Source organism: Triticum urartu, chromosome 4A (genome assembly GCF_056163025.1).
Source record: "Triticum urartu cultivar PI428250 chromosome 4A, HENAU_Tu73, whole genome shotgun sequence".
NCBI lineage: Eukaryota > Viridiplantae > Streptophyta > Magnoliopsida > Poales > Poaceae > Triticum > Triticum urartu.
In genome coordinates this window covers 190,888,993-190,905,224 of record NC_141876.1, presented here as the reverse complement: position 1 = coordinate 190,905,224, position 16,232 = coordinate 190,888,993, and positions in this window count along the sequence as shown.

Here is a 16,232-nt window from a genome sequence, read left to right as displayed (position 1 = left end):
TTATCACAAGCAAATACAACAGCTAAGAATTCCTTTTCAGTAGTAGCATAATTTCTCTGAGCATTGTCTAGAGTTTTACTAGCATATTGAATAACATTTAATTTCTTATCAACTCTTTGCCCTAGAACAACACCTACAGCATAATCACTAGCATCACACATAATTTCAAAGGGTAAATTCCAATCAGGTGGCTGAACAATAGGTGCAGAGATCAATGCTTTCTTAAGTATTTCAAATGCTTCTACGCAATTATCATAAAAAAAGGTATATCTTTTTGTAATAAATTAGTCAGAGGCTGAGAAAGTTTTGAGAAGTCCTTAATGAACCTCCTATAAAAACCGGCATGACCAAGGAAACTTCTTATACCTTTGATGTCCTTGGGACACGACATCTTTTCAATAGCATCAACTTTAGCTTTATCAACTTCAAGACCTCTTTCAGAAACTTTATGCCCCAAGACAATACCTTCATTAACCATAAAATGGCACTTATCCCAATTCAAAACAAGGTTAGTTTCTTCACATCTCTATAGAACTTGATCAAGGTTGCTTAAGCAATCATCAAAAGAGGATCCATAGACGGAGAAATCGTCCATGAAAACTTCACAAATCTTTTCACAAAAGTCAGAGAATATAGCCATCATGCATCTTTGGAAGGTAGAAGGTGCATTACATAAACCAAAAGGCATACGTCTATAAGCAAAAGTACCGAACGGGCAAGTAAAAGTGGTCTTAGATTGATCATCAGCTGACATATGTATTTGAGAGAAACCAGAATAACCATCTAGAAAGCAAAAATGTGTATGTTTGGATAATCTTTCTAGCATTTGATCAATAAAAGGTAAGGGGTAATGATCTTTTTTAGTAGCCTTATTTAATTTGCGGAAATCAATTACCATCCTATAATCTGTAATAATTCTTTGCGGAATCAATTCATATTTATCGTTAGGAACGATAGTAATACCTCCCTTTTTAGGGACACAATGGACATGACTTACCCACTGGCTATCAGCAACGGGATAAATTATACCTGCCTCAAGGAGCTTTAGTATTTCCTTTCTTACCACTTCTTTCATCTTAGGATTCATACGTCATTGGTGATCACGAACTGGTTTGGCATCTTTTTCCAAATTTATTTTGTGTTGACATAGAGTGGGACTAATGCCCTTAAGATCATCGAGATTATATCCAATAGCAGCATAGTGCTTCTTCAGAGTTTTCAATAATCTCTCTTCTTCATGCTCTGAAAGGTTAGCACTAATAATAACAGGATATATCTTTTTCTCATCAAGATAAGCATATTTAAGAGTATCAGGTAACGGTTTGAGCTCAAACACAGGATCACCCTTGGGTGGAGGAGGATCCCCTAGGATTTCAACAGGCAAATTGTGTTTCAGGATGGGTTCCTGTTTAAAGAATACTTCATCTATTTCCCTTCTTTCATTCATAAACATATCATTTTCATGGTCTAGCAAATACTATTCTAAAGGATCACTAGGAGGCACGGCAATAGAAGCAAGACCAATAATTTCATCTTTACTAGGCAATTCATCTTCACAGTGTTGTCTACGAAATTTAGAGAAATTAAACTCATGAGACATGTCACCTAAACCAATAGTAACAACATCCTTTTCGCAATCTATCTTAGCATTAACTGTGTTCAAGAAGGGTCTACCAAATATAATCGGACAAAAGCTATCTTGTGGGGAACCAAGAACAAGAAAATCAGCAGGATATTTAGTTTTCCCACACAAGACTTCAACATCTCTAACAATCCCCATTGGTGAAATAGTATCTCTATTGGCAATTTTAATGGTGACATCAATATCTTCTAACTCATCAGGTGCAATATCATGCATAATTTCTTTGTATAAGTCAATAGGTATTGCACTAGCACTAGCACCCATATCACATAAGCCATGATAACAATGATCTCCTATTTTAACAGAAATAACATGCATGCCTACCACGGGTCTATGTTTATCTTTAGCACATGGTTTAGCAATTCTAGCAGTCTCATTATAGAAATGAATAACATGCCCATCAATATTATCAGACAAGAGATCTTTAACAATAGCAATATTAGGTTCAACTTTAACTTGCTCAAGAGGTGTATAGGTTCTAATATTGCTTTTATGAACTACAGTTGAAGCTTTAGCATGATCTTTTATCCTAATAGGAAAAGGTGGTTTCTCAACACAAGCAGTAGGAACAATAGGATCATTATAAGTGACAGTCTTTTCTTCAATTTTAATAGGTGCAGCTACTTTTACTTCTATGGGAGGATGATATTTAAATCACTTCTCCCTAGGGAGATCATCATGAGTAGCAAAATATTCACAGAAAGAAGCTACTATTTCAGAGTCAAGTCCATATTTAGTGCTAAATTTACGGAAAACATCGGTATCCATAAAAGATTTAACACAATCAAACTTAGGTGTCATACCTGACTCCTTACCTTCGTTGAGGTCCCAATCTTCAGAGTTGCATTTAATTCTTTCCAATAAATCCCATTTGAATTTAATAGTCTTCATCATAAAAGAGCCATCACAAGAAGTATCGAGCATGGTGTGGTTGTTATCAGAAAGCCGAGCACATAAATTTTGGATAATCATTTCTCTTGAGAGCTCATGATTGGGGCATGAATATAACATTGATTTAAGCCTCCCCCAAGCTTGAGTGATGCTTTCTCCTTCGCGAGGCCAAAAATTATATATATAATTGCGATCACGATGAACAAGATGCATGGGATAAAACTTCTGATGAAATTCCAATTTCAATCGTTTGTAGTTCCATGATCCCATATCATTACATAGCCTATACCATGTCAATGCGCCTCCCTTCAAAGATAAACGGAAGACCTTATTCTTAATAACATCATCGGGCACACCTGCAAGCTTAAATAATCCACAAACTTCATCCACATATATTAGGTGCTCATTGGGATGCATTGTTTCGTCTCCTGCAAAAGGATTAGCTAGAAGTTTTTCTATCATACCCGAAGGAATCTCAAAGTAGACATTTTCATTATCAGTAGGTTCAATAGGTTGAGGAGCAACTCTTTGCTCTTCTGGTCGGGGTGAAGATACCCCGAACAAGCCCCTCGGAGGATTACTTTCCATAGTAAGAGAATTACTAGTAGAGCCCTCAAACCCTCAAACCCCTAAAAATAACTGCTTTTTTACTGTTTTTGTCGAAAAAAAGCCGTAGACTAGAACCCCTTAACCCTCAAACCCTCAAATTTTTTTAAAGGTCCAACCCTCAAACCCTCTCCCAATCCTCAAAAGTAAGGGTTGGGGAGAAAAACCTACCCCAACCCTCATTTGGCGGTTATCCTCGCGCGGGAGGGAAAAATCCTCCCAACTCCCGCGCCCATGCCCGCGACCGCCGCTGCTAGTCGCCCCCGTCGTCGGCGGCCGCCCCGTCGACCTCCCGCGCGCAACGACAACGTCGTTCATGGGGAATATTCTATTATAAGGGTTGGGTTTGAGGGTTCTAATATTTGCCCCTGTTTTTCAACCCATAAAAGTGCACAAAAAGATCATTTTTGGACCCTTAAAATGCTAGTGAGGGTTTGAGGGTTTGAGGGTTCTACTAGTAATGCTCTAACAAGTGACAGTAAATTTCAACACACTATATAAATTTTTCCTTACCAAATTCCACATACCAAAGGTGCTTCACTCCCTGGCAACGGCGCCAGAAAAGAGTCTTGATGACCCAGAAGTATAGGGGATCTATCGTAGTCCTTTCGATAAGTAACAGTATCGAACCCAATGAGGACTAGAAGGAAATGATAAGCTGTTTTCAGCAAGGTATTCTGTGCAAGCACTGAAATTATAGGTGACAGATAGTTTTGTGATAAGATAATTTGTAACGAGCAACAAGTAATAAACGTAAATAAAGTGCAGCAAGGTGGCCCAATCCTTTTTTGTAGCAAAGGATAAGCCTGGACAAATTCTTATATAGAGAAAAGCGCTCCCGAGGACACATGTTATATCATCAAGCTAGTTTTCATCACGATCATATGATTCACGTTCGGTACTTTGATAATTTGGTATGTGGGTGGACTGGTGCTTGGGTACTGCCCTTACTTGGACAAGCATCCCACTTATGATTAACCGCTATTGCAAGCATCCGCAACTAAAACAAAAGTATTAAGGTAAACCTAACCATAGCATGAAACATATGGATCCAAATCAGCCCCTTACGAAGCAACGCATAAACTAGGGTTTAAGCTTCTATCACTCTAGCAACCCATCATCTACTTATTACTTCCCAATGCCTTCCTCTAGGCCCAAATAATGGTGAAGTGTCATGTAGTCGACGTTCACATAACACCACTAGAGGAGAGGCAACATACATCTCATCAAAATATCGAACGAATACCAAATTCACATGACTACTAATAGCAAGACTTCTCCCATGTCCTCAGGAACAAACATAACTACTCACAAAGCATATTCATGTTCATAATCATAGGGGTATTAATATGCATATAGGATCTGAAGATATGATCTTCCACCAAATAAACCAACTAGCATCAACTACAAGGAGTAATCAACACTACTAGCAACCTACAGGTACCAATCCCAGACTTGGAGACAAGAATTGGGTACAAGAGATGAACTAGGGTTTGAAAGGAGATGGTGCTAGTGAATATGTTGATGGAGATTGACCCCCTCCCGATGAGAGGATCGTTGGTGAGGACGATGGCAATGATTTTCCCCTCCCGGAGGGAAGTTTCCCCGGCAGAACAGCTCCATCGGAGCCCTAGATTGGTTCCGCCAAGGTTCCGCCTCGTGGCAGCGGAGTCTTGTCCCGAAAGCTGGCTTATGATTTTTCCTCAACGAAAGACTCCATATAGCAGAAGATGGGCATCCGAGGGCCACCAGGGGGCCCACGAGGTAGGGGGCGTGCCCCCACCCTCGTGGGCAGGGTGTGGCCCCCTCCGGAACTTCTTGCGCTCAGTATTTTTTATATATTCTGAAAATGACTTCCGTGAAGTTTCAGGACTTTTGGAGCTATGCAGAATAGGTCTCTAATATTTGCTCCTTTTCCAGCCCAGAATACCAACTGCCGGCATTCTCCCTCTTTATGTAAACCTTGTAAAATAAGAGAGAATAGGCATAAGTATTATGACATAATGTGTAATAACAGCCCATAATGCAATAAATATCGATATAAAAGCATGATGCAAAATGGACGTATCAGTCGCCGGCCGCCGCCCCGCGGCACCCCCGTCGTCGGCCGCCCCACCACCGCCCCGCCCCTCCTCGTGGTGATTTTTTTTCTGTTTTTTTAGATTTAGTTTATGTTTGTTTAGTTTAGGTTAGGTTAGTATAGTTTAGGTTAGTTTAGGTTAATTTAGTTTATTTTGGGTTAAATTTAGTTTATAGTTTAGTTTAGGTTATTTTGGTTTTTAAGAATAAACAAGAAAGATGAAAAAAAGAAGAAAAAGAAGAAGAGGAAGAAGAAGAAGATAAAAAAAAATAAGTAGAAGAAGAAGAAAAAGAAGATGACAAAAAAGAAGTAGAAGTAGAAGATGAAGAAAAGATGAAAACCGGGGAGAGATGGCTAGGGGGTTCATCGACGTCGATGGAACCCTAAATAGCAAGTATCGTCGGTGTAAGATACATGTGGCCGTCGGTGTAGTACACTACATCCATGTCCCATAAGTGACGCCGGCGTCCGTCGTCCCACAGCAACAGTTCTCGATGTCGATGGCGGTCTAACACCTTTGTGAATTTGTGTTGCAGCCTCTGCGATGACGATTAATAGCCAACTGTTGAAACTTGAAACATCCAAACTAACTCAAGTTGGTTTGGTGGTTTGAAGTTTCAAAACTTGGCTTTAATCCTCATCGCAGAGGCTGCCAGACAAATTCGCCAAGGTGTTCGATCGTCATCGGCCCCAGAACTATTGCTGCGTGCAGGACGCCGGGCGCCGGCGTCACTTGTGGGATGTGGATCTAGTGTTCAATGCCGAGCGCCACATGTATCTCGCACCGATGATACTTGCTATTTAGGGTTCCATTGATGGCGAGGAACCCCCTTACCCGCTCTTCCTGTTGTAATTATTTAGTTAGGTTGACGGAAAAAACCTAATTGCTATGTTACTCATCTTTGGATTTAAATGCGTAGTTTTTTCGTCGCTGCGAGGGTCTAGTGTTCGACGAGCTCCGCCTGTGTGTTCGTGGGTGAGCACAAATGACATCTCCTCCCCCTTCATTTGTTCTGTTCCGGTCTTCGTGCCTATGAAACTTTCTAGCTATAGGTGTCTTCAATCATCAGTATGCTTGACCACTATGCGTCTCCCGTTCGAAAGGGTTACATCTATAAATATGCATGCATTTGCATATTTATAACCGTGTTTGAATTGTCCAACGTTATCCATGGACAACCCGAGTATGTGTAGATTGGGTTCGTTTTCCCATATGCTCTGCTGCGGATCTGATGCAGAATTTTGTTAGTGCCTCCATGTTGTTCTCCGGGTACACATCCTCTCTGCTTATTGCCGAGACGTGTATCAGGAGAACATCGGGAGGTGCTGCCGAAATTTTGTATCGGATTCGGAGCAGAGCATGGGAAAACGAACCCAATCTACATATATTCAGGTGGGATTAGGACCTATCTTTACCTATTACCGTCTAGGTTGCATGGACATAATAAAAGTGACAAACTCCATTAACTGATGAATATATACATGCTGATACACACATATATATATAGGACAATACTATTCTAATTCTAGAATAAAAATAACTATTTGGATCACGTCAGACCCTATATAGGGCCCGATGGAATTCCCGAACTCCCAAACCAGGCAGTGACAGCAAAAAAGGAAAAAAAAAGCCCACCCCACCTCGCAATCCCCCGACCCACCACCTTCTTCGATCCCCCACCTCCCGCCCCCAACGGTGACGCGCCCGCCGCCCCGTCCCCAACCGGCGGCGCCGCTGCTAGCCTGCCACGCCCCAATCGGAGACACCGCCGCCCCAAGATCCCACCGCCGCTTCACCCCCCGTGCTTCTCTGCCTTCTTCCACCGCGGGGATTCTCCCTCTCCCGAAGCACCTCGGGGCACCAGATCCGGTGAGGATTCTTCACTACCCTCCACTCGCCGGCGACCAATAGCCCACGTGCGGGTTGGGTGCTATCCTGCAGCTGGAGGAGGCATCGACCTTCAGCTGTAGGAGGCCACGACCTGCAGCTGGCCACGCGCCTTCCCCGAAATCCTCCTTCCTACCCACCGCCGTCGTTCTCCCTCCCCGCCACGGTGACAACCGACATGGATCCTTCCCTCTTGCCGCCGCTTCTCCCTCTCCTCTTCCCCGATTCCACTGATTCCCTGCCGCCACTGGCCCGGTCCGTCCTCCTCGCCTCTTCCCACCCCCTCCTCTGCATCGTACCGGTGGCTTCACCGTTTGTCGTTCGATCTCTACCGCTTGGCCTTATCCTCTCTACTACCGGTGCTCAGGTCCCCTGGCATTGTGCCACTGTCCGTCCCCGCGCTCTCGCCTCCGTCCTATCCCGCACACCCTCGTGGCCGGACGATCGGCACCCCTCCAGCCACCAACCCACCATCTCGCAATCGACCGCCTCCGCTGCTCCTCTGGTTCACTCCCCACCCGCCTCTACTACCTCCTCTACTCACTCTACTGGCTCTACCATCACAAACATCCCTGCGACGGAATCGAACCCGTTAGATGCAGCCGAGGAGGAAAAGAGAAGTACAGGAGCAGGTGCTGCACAGATGCTATGTTCTGCTTTCAATTGCTCAGATGTTGTTTGCTGTTAATTATCCATGATTTCTCAGATTGTTGTTCTGCTTTCAATTGCACAAAAGCTGTGTTCTGCTTTCAAGTGCAGGAGCAGGTGCGGCATAGAGACATATTCATGACATGTTGTAAAAAACAATCTTGTCTCGCCAGAGAAGTTCATATATGCAATATTCAAAAGGTCAGATGCAGTAAAAAGTTCATGCACACCTCTCTCCTCCCCGCATAGCACCAAGTGCATCCGCTGCTCCGCCGAGATGTTTGCCACGGCTACTTTTGTGTGTTTTGGTACTCATTGCCTGCTAGGTGCTTGTGTAAATGTCCAAGAAGGAGAAGCTATGGAATTCATTGTTGGCAACTATATGTGAAGATGGAAAAGCACCATTTTCATATTCCTTTTTTGTTGATGCCCCATGAAGTGTTTTTTTTTCTAAATTATTATGGTTTGTTGTAACCATTCCACTTGACACAGCGACAACAACATCCTTGGTTCCTACATGTGATTTTTGTTTAATTTACTTATTTTTTGTCCTAAACCAAGGGATGGTATTGTCCAAAAAAACTATGTAGAGGTGCTGGTGGGTGATGTTGTGGGGAGGACAGTGGAGGCTTTATTTATAGTGCCATGATATTTTTTCTATTGATAATAGAAGTCAAAAAAAGACTGGGCGTGAGTTGTTGTCTGAGCAATAAAAAATGACTTTGGGCAATTTTTGGGTATTATAGAAAACGTTGTGTGTAGAAATTTGTTGTCTTTATTAAAAAGACAGAAGTACACCATGTGAAACTTGTGTAGTTCAATTTGCACTAAAAAGACAGAAAATAAAACAACAATAAAGTTCATCGAAAGTGCAACATTTCACAATGCATAAAAATGAACTTCTCACTAAACCTCAAGAAGTTCAAATTAAAAATAGATGAGCGGTTCGATGTTTATTACAAACCTAGATTTTTTTTACGTTAATAAAGGAGCAGTTTGATTTTATATTTAAAAAATGGAGCAGTTTGATATTAAATTTGAAAATTCAGATTTTTTTTCGGTGACTAAAGAATAAACTAATAAGTTCAATTAAAAATAACGAAGAAGTTCAATGGGAAAAAGTAGAGTAGTTTGATATTTATTTAAAATCTTAGATTTTTCCGATTACTAGAGAATAAAACCAATAAGTTTCAAAATAGTGAAGAAGTTTGATGTTTCTAACAAAACTTTAATTTTCACATTTCTAAAAAATACACAAAGAAGTTAAAATAATTTTTTTAGAAATGTTCTATGTATATAAAAAACTCATACTTTTTCCATTACTAAAGCAAAATAAAGAGAAATTCACATTTGTAATAAGCAAAAGTTCATGTACTGCATGGTGTGTGTTTTATATAGATTTTACCCGTTACTAAAAAAAATAAAACCATGAAGTCAAAATTAAAAAGACGGAGAAGTTTGATGATTATAGAAAACTCAGAATGAAACAGAGTGAAGTTCAAACAGACATGCCCCAGAAGTTCAACTAAATTCACGTAGTGCAAAAAACAGCACGTCAAAAACAGAGTGAAGTTCAAACAGACATGCCCGAGAAGTTCAACTACTTCATGTAGTGCATTTCCATTCACGATGAAGGCAAAAATCATGATCTCCTCATTTTCTAATTTACTTCAAAATAACAGGAATATAATTTGTGTAAGTTCAAGTCCTCGATCGGAGAAAGTAAAAATATATATTGTGAGAGAGGTTTGTTCAAAAAGAATATCATTTGTGTAACACTGATGAATAGATGAGAAAATTACAAACGAAAAAAAAATCTATATATGAAAAACTCATATTTTCCTTGTCACTAGATAATGAAACCAAGAAGTTCAATTTTTTAAAATGAAGCAGATCAATATTTACTAAAAACTCGAATTTTCCCACTTACTAATGATAATCCAAGAAGTTCAATTTGAAATAACGAAGCAGTCCGATATTAATTACAAAAGTTCAATATTTTCATATTCTAAAAAATAGAAGTTCACGTACTACACAGTGTGCGTTTTCTATGAAAAATAATAATGAAAAAGCAAAGGCAAAAAGTTTTGTTGTTACAAGTTCAAGAGCTTGGCCCGAAAAAGTTCAAAAAAATTGTGCGAGAGGTTGAACAAAAATACGTGACAGAAGTTCAAGGTGAAAACAGCAGGAAGTTCAACTACTACACGGAATGCGTTTCAGATAAGAATATAAGAATACAAAAAAAAAGCTTAAAAGGTTTGTTGCAAAGAAGTTCACGTGCTCCTCATGGTGAAGTTCAAGATCTCTAGTGCGAGACGTCCGACCTTCAATTACATGTAAAAATAGGCAAAAACGACGTTTTTTTTGCCATTTTTAAAACTGCTCTCAAACGACGTTGTTTTTGCCATTTTTAAAACTGCTCTCAAACGACAAGAAATTGTAACGTCTGTCTACATGAAAAAGATGCTCCTATTCATAAGCTTTCCTACGGTATATTATATGCCATATTCCGATGAATGGTTTAAAAGTTTATGTATACCGTTAAAAACACATTTTTACGTATTCAAAAAAATATTTTGAACCGCCGCGAGTATGAAAAACTGATCACCATGAAAAAGTTGCGTGTTTTCAACAGCTTTCCATTGGTATATCATTTGCTCAATTCCTGTAAGTGGTTTGGGATTTACGGGAAAAACATCACGTCAAAAACAGAATGAAGTTCAAAACAGAACTGCCACAGAAGTTCAACTACTACACTAAATGAATTTCAGATGAAAAACTTTAAAACCGCCGTGAGTATGAAAAAATGATCAACATAGGAAAGTTGCATGTTTACAGCAGCTTCCCGTCGGTATACCACTTGCTCAATTCCATTGAGTGGATGGAGATGTACGAGCAAAAAAACACGTGCAAAACAGAGTGAAGTTAAGTAGACATGCCCAGAAGTTCAGGTTCTTCACGCGGTGCATTTACGAAGAATCTATTTCGCGTTAAAGGCAGAACGAGTGATCTCGCTGTTTTTGAATTTACTTTAAAACGGCTAGGAATCAGAGAAAACCATCAACATGAAAAAGTTTCGCATTTTCCATAGCTTTTCAGCGGTATATTATATGCCCCATTCCGATAAAGTTTGTAGAAATTATGGCAAAAATATGCTTTTAGCCATTTTCAAAACTGACATAAAACCATAATGAATTAGGAGAAACAATATATACAAAAAAGTTTCGAATTTCTTCAAGCTTTCCAACGCCATATCATTTGCTGCATTTGGACGTACGGTTAAAAAATTAGCTCGAAAATATGAACTCGGTGGAACTTGTACCGTTTTCTAAATTACTTTTAAACTGTTCAAAATTAGAAAAAACTTTTAACATGAAAAAGTAGAACATTTTCATAAGCTTTCCAACGCCATATTATTTGCCTCAATTGGTTTAGCGGTTTAGAAATGATATCGAAAATACGAACTTGGATGTTCGGTTTGCGAAATTCTACGATTTTCCGAATTACTCTTTAACCGTAGGGAATTAGAGAAAACTTTAAAAATGTGGAAGGAGCGGTTTTGCAGCAGCTTTCCAACGCCATATTATTTGCCCCATTCCGATAAGCGGTTTAAAAATGCGATCAAAAATACGATTCACGTTTTTTGTACGAAGAAAAAACGGTTTTCAAAACTGCTCTTAAACCGCTTACATTTTGCCAAAAATTTAACTTGGGTCATGATACTGGTGTCCATAGCTTTCGAACGGTATATAGCAAGCCCCATTTGGACACCTTTTAGCTGAAGTTCAACGTAGCACACGGGGAAGGTCAGGCGCGTTACTCGGGAAGTTCCCTTTGAATAATATTCTGATCACAACCTGACTTGCCTGCAAGTAGCACGTTGAACTTCCCTCTGAACTAGGTTGAACTTCCGCCAACATTGCCCAAACGGGGTTTGCGATATACCGTTGGAAAGCTATATATGGACACCAGTATCATGACCCAACTTAAACTTTTATCAAAATGTAAGCGGTTTAAGAGCAGTTTCGAAAACCGTTTTTTCTTCACAAAAAAAAATGTGAATCGTATTTTCGATCGCATTTCTAAACCGTTTATTGGAATGAGGCAAATAATATGGCGTTGGAAAGCTGCTGCAAAACCGCTCCTTCCATATTTGATAGTTTTCTCTAATTCCCTATGATTAAAGATTAATTTGGAAAAACATAAAATTTCGCAAACCGAACAACCGACTTCATATTTTCGATGACATTTCTAAATGGCTAATCCAATTGAGGCATATGATATGGCATTGAAAGCTTATGAAAATGCACTACTTTTTCATGTTGAAAGTTTTTTCTAATTTTGAATGGTTAAAGAGTAATTTAGAAAATGGTACAAGTACCACTGAGTTCATATTTTCGAGCTCATTTTTTAACCGTGCGTCCGAATGCAGCACATGATACGGCGTTGGAAAGCTTGAACAAATGCGAAACTTTTTGGTACATATTGTTTATCCCATTTCTTTACGGTTTTAAGTCAATTTCGAAAATGGCGAAAAACGTATTTTCCCCGTAATTTGCACAAACTTTATCGGAATGGGGCAAATAATATAACGTTAAAGCTACGGAAAAAGCAAAATGTTTTCATGTTGACGGTTTTCTCTGATTCCTACCTGTTTTCAAGTAATGTCGAAAATGCCGAGATCATTCGTTCTGCCTTTATGCGAAATAGATTCGTCGAAAATGCACCGCGTGACGAACCTGAACTTCTCGTCACGTGTACTTGAACTTCACTATGTTTTTCACATGCTATTTTTTGCTTGTAGCTCTCCATCCACTCACCGGAATTGAGCAAGTGATATACCAATGGAAAGCTGCTGTAAACACGCAACTTTTCCGTGTTGATCATTTTTTCAGACTTGCGACGGTTTTAAAAGTTTTTCATCCGAAATTCATTCAGTGTAGTAGTTGAAATTCTGTGGCGGTTCTGTTTTGAACTTCACTCTGATTTTGACGTGTTTTTTCCTGTAACTCCCAAACCACTTACGGGAATTGAGCAAATGATATACCGATGGAAAGCTGTTGAAAACATGCAACTTTTTCGTGTTGATCAGTTTTTCATACTCGCGAAGGTTTTTAACGATATACGTAAAACTTTTAAACCATTCATCGGAATGTAGCATATAATATACCGTTGAAAAGCTTATGAATAGTAGCATCTTTTTCATGTAGACATGCGTTACAATTTTTTGTCGTTTGAGAGCAGTTTTAAAAATGGCAAAACAACGTCGTTTTGCCTGTTTTTTTACATGTAATTGAAGGTCGGATGTCTCGCACTAGAGTCCTTGAACTTCACCAGGAGGAGCACGTGAACTTCTTGCAACAAAACCTTTTAAGCCTTTTAGTTTTCTATTCTTATATTCTTATCTGAAACGCATTTCGTGTAGTTGTGGAACTTCCTGCTGTTTTCACCTTGAACTTCTGTCACGTATTTTTGCTTAACCTCTCTCCCAAGAATTTCTAAACTTTCTCAGGCGGAGCACTTGAACTTCTAGCAACAAAATTTTTAGCCTTTGCTTTTTTATTCTCTTTTTCATGCAAATACACACAGTGTAGTACGTGAACTTCTGGCAATTATCAATCCGAACTTCTCTCGGTTACGTGAAAGTATCAGAGTTTTTTATATACATTGAACCAAACTACCTTTTTTATTTGAACTTCATTGTGTATTTTTAGAAATGTGAAAATTGGAGGATTTTTTAGAAACATCGAACTTCTTCGTTATTTCTAATTGAACTTATTGGTTTTATTCTTTAGTAACAGGAAAAATCTGACTTTTTCAAATAAATATCAAATTGCTACGTTTTTTCCAATTGAACTTCTTGGTTTTATTCATTAGTAGCGAGAAAACATGAGTTTTATATATACATTGAACAACTTCATTTTTTAAAACTGAACTTCTTGGTTTTAATCTTTTAGTATTGGGGAAAATGCCCAAAATGGCATTGTTTTTTGTTTTTGTTTTCCGAGCTTCTAATCCTAGGTTTTAATATACTTTGAACTTATGTGTTATTTAAATTTGAACTTCACATATTTTTTTGAGTACAGAATTGTGTTCGATTTTATTCCTTAGTAACGAGAAAAAATTTAAGTTTTTATATACTTCGAACTTCTTTGTTATTTGGATTTGAATTTAAATAAGCATAAAACTATTTTTAAACTGAACTTCATACTTTTATTTTTCACAGAAATAGAAATAATTTGATTTTTTCGTATACATCAAACTACTCTGTTATTTTATTTTGAACTTCTTGATTTTATTTTGTTTAGTAGCAAGGGAGATTTGAGTTTTTAAAATCGAACTTCCTAGTTGTTAAAATATGAACTTCTTGGGTTTTTTCTAACTGTGAAAATCAAATGGTGAAAATGAAATGTTGTGTTATTCTAAATTGAACTTCTAGGTTTTTATTTATTTTAAAAAACAAAATTTTGGATTTATTTTTAATTTTAATTTCAACTTCCAGATTTTTTTAGAAATGGGGAATGTCCATTTTATGTAATCTTTTTTGAACTACTCTGTTTTTGAAATTTGAAATTTTTCGTTTGTAATAAACATCGAACTTCTTTGATATTTTAATTTGAGCTTCTAGGTTTTTTTTGAGATGAGAAAAAAACAGTTTTTAAGTTATTTGAACTTCTTTGTTATTTTAATTTGAACTTCTTGGTTTTATTCTTTAGTACTGAGGAGTTTTGTAATTAAAATTGAACGGCTCCTACTTTACTTTGAACTTCTAGGTTTTTTAGGAACCAGGAAAATGTGACATATAAAAAAATTAAGAATATAAAAGTCACCACATTTTTAAGTTTTTTAATTGCTTTAACTTTTTTACTTTGTGTGAACTTCTATTTTTTTATATTCGAAGTTCTCACATATTTTCCCAAGTGAAGTACGGAAAGAAAGTGATTCAAAAACGCTAGAACGCTAACCCCCTGGTTTTGTCGCATTAGTTTTCATTGGTACATTAGCATTTCCCCCATTTTTGCATGCCGTTTTCAAAACTATAGCTGTTACATTTTTCTGGTAGTAGATCATCACCCAAAGAAGCTTTATTTCAAAATAAAAGGAGGAAATTTTTTCCATGTTTGAGCAAGGTTGTACTGGAGTCCAAAATAAACAACATGCACTAATGCGTGCATGTTTTTCTTTTTACAACATAGCATTGCTCTATATAGAAGAATATTATTCTTAATAAGTTACATTAATAGTTATATAATTGAGAAGTAGAGTGCCACGTGAGAAGAGGTGGCCTTTTTCTCTACCACAACTTCATTTCCTTTTCCCTATCCACACACCACACATCACCGAACAAAGAACTTTGTCCCTCTTTTTTCTAAACTTTTAGGAGTGGGATCTCTGAACATTTTGCTTAGTTTTCCTTCGCATCATTAGTAGTGCGGTTCCTGCTCTCCTAGAACTCACCCTAAACTACCTACTATTTTCAGACGAGCGGGGTCTCTCAAGTTTAACTCCTATTGTTTTGTTTCTGACTTTCTTCCTTTCTTTTTCATGTTTGAACATCTGACAGTGTTAACTTATATGTATCTTTGTACAGTTCTCCTATTTATATATGTGAACGCGGTGCCGTCTAGTTTGTATAGAACATAAAACTAAGAATTGACCACAAATAAAAACAAACAGAAGATCAAAATTTCCAAAACGAAAAGTTTCACATCAGTTAACCATGCACGTTTAGAGTAACAACTATCAGGAACACAAGTAATTTTTAGTTTAGGAATAAAAAAGTATGCTCACAGACATTTAGACGAGCACCTTCCATGCAAACTAAACAAGCAGTCACTCTGAACTCTGGTATTGCAAAAATATCGGACAGAGACAATGATCGAGCCGAGAACGATGGCCACACCATGTTGGGTGATGAGGAGGCACTAGTGGTGGTATCAGCCAGGACAGGGAGGAGCGGCATGGATCCGTCTGGGCAGCGACGCGTCGGGTGGTGAGTGGCGGGGGTCGGCGGAGGTAGTGCAGACCCAAGGGGATGGCTGCGGGGTGGCCGTGGGGACCCTCTGGGGATGGCGGCTGCTCGATCCATGGCATAGAATGGCGATTGCGCGAGGCCGACTGCAAGTCGTGGCCTCCTCCATCTGAAGTTCGATGTCTCCTCCATTTGCAGCATAGCACCCAATCCACGCGTGGGCTGGTGGCCATCGGAGTCTCAGAGAGTGGAGGGTGGTGACGGATCTTCGTCTGATTAGGCAACCTCGAGATTCTCTAGGAGGTGGTGCAGCACATCGTCGGTTGGGGGCGGGGCTCCGGCGGTGTCGCTGGCTTGGGGCGGGATGGTGGCAGCATCGCCAGCTAGGTGCGGTGCTAGAGGCCATCGGTGACGGGGCGTGGGAAGTTTCCCGCGGCGAAGCTCAAGAGCAGAGGGCCTGGCAGCATGGTGGAAGGACGGGGAGGCCGGCTCCATGGTGGAAGAA